Source organism: Tachyglossus aculeatus, chromosome X2, assembly GCF_015852505.1.
Source record: "Tachyglossus aculeatus isolate mTacAcu1 chromosome X2, mTacAcu1.pri, whole genome shotgun sequence".
NCBI classification, from domain to species: domain Eukaryota; kingdom Metazoa; phylum Chordata; class Mammalia; order Monotremata; family Tachyglossidae; genus Tachyglossus; species Tachyglossus aculeatus.
Window position 1 is genome coordinate 1,128,168 of NC_052100.1, and position 1,202 is coordinate 1,129,369.

Here is a 1,202-nt window from a genome sequence, read left to right on the forward strand (position 1 = left end):
GATCAGTACAGCACTCTGTACCAGGAGGAGCTCAGTAGTCTCCCATGATAAGGGCGGACTGGAAGGAGAGGTTGACTGAGGATGCCCTATCCTCTCTATCCAAAATGCTACCATGCTGAGAGAAGACTTTTTTCCTGACTGGACTACGGTATCATGCTCCTCACTGGCCTTCTTGCCTGCCACTGGACTATCAATCAATTTATTGAGCGCTTACTGTGTGCAGAGCACTGTACTAAGCGCTTGGAAAGTACAAGTTGGCAACATATAGAGACGGTCCCTACCCAACAGTGGGCTCACAGTCTAGAAGGGGGAGACAGAGAACAAAACCAAACATATTAACAAAATAAAATAAATAGAATAGATATGTACAAGATAAATAGAGTAATAAATATGTACAAACATATATACATATATACTAGTTATATACATATATACTAGTTACTTAACCTCTTTAGATTCAGTTTCCTCATCAGTAGTAGTCCCAGCCAGTCTGGCCCTCACTGGGATGTTGTGTGGTAGAATAATCATAATAATGCTAAAAGTGGTTTTTGTTAAGCACTTACTATGTGCCAAACACTGTATTAGTCACTGGGGTGGATACAAAATAATCAAGTATCTCTTGATTATTATCAAGTATTATCAAGTATTACAAATACTAATAGTGGTTTTTGTTAAGCACTTACTATGTGCCAAACACTGTACTAAGCACTGGGGTGGATACAAAATAATCAAGTATCTCTTGATACTTGATTATCACAGTCTAAGTAGGAGGAAGGAAAGGTACTGAAACCCCGTTTTTGTAGATGAGGGAACTGAGGCTCAGAGAAGTAACTTCTCCTCGTTAGTATAGTGGTAAGTATCCCCGCCTGTCACCCGGGAGACCGGGGTTCGATTCCCCGACGGGGAGCACCAATCATTTTCAAGCGCTTAGTACAGTGCTCTGCACACAGTAAGCGCTCAATAAATACGATTGAATGAAAGTAACTTGCCCAAGTTCCCAGAGCAGACAAGTGGCAGAGCTGGCATTAGAACCCAGGTCCGTGCTCTTTCCACTAGGCCACACTTGTCTTGTTTTATGCTGTTGCATCATCTCTGACCCATAGCGACACAATGGGCACATCTCTCCCGGAATGCCCCATCTCCATCTGCAATCATTCCGGTACTGTATGCATAGAGTTTTCTTGGTAAAAATATGGAAATGG

General features: G+C 42.2%; 1 non-coding gene across 1 annotated transcript; it reads left to right on the plus strand.

Moving 5' to 3' along the window:
* The first annotated feature begins 835 nt into the window (after positions 1 to 835).
* Positions 836 to 907, plus strand: TRNAD-GUC. The gene has a single exon. It is a non-coding gene; the product is annotated as a tRNA-Asp (tRNA).
* Positions 908 to 1,202: the final 295 nt, after the last annotated feature.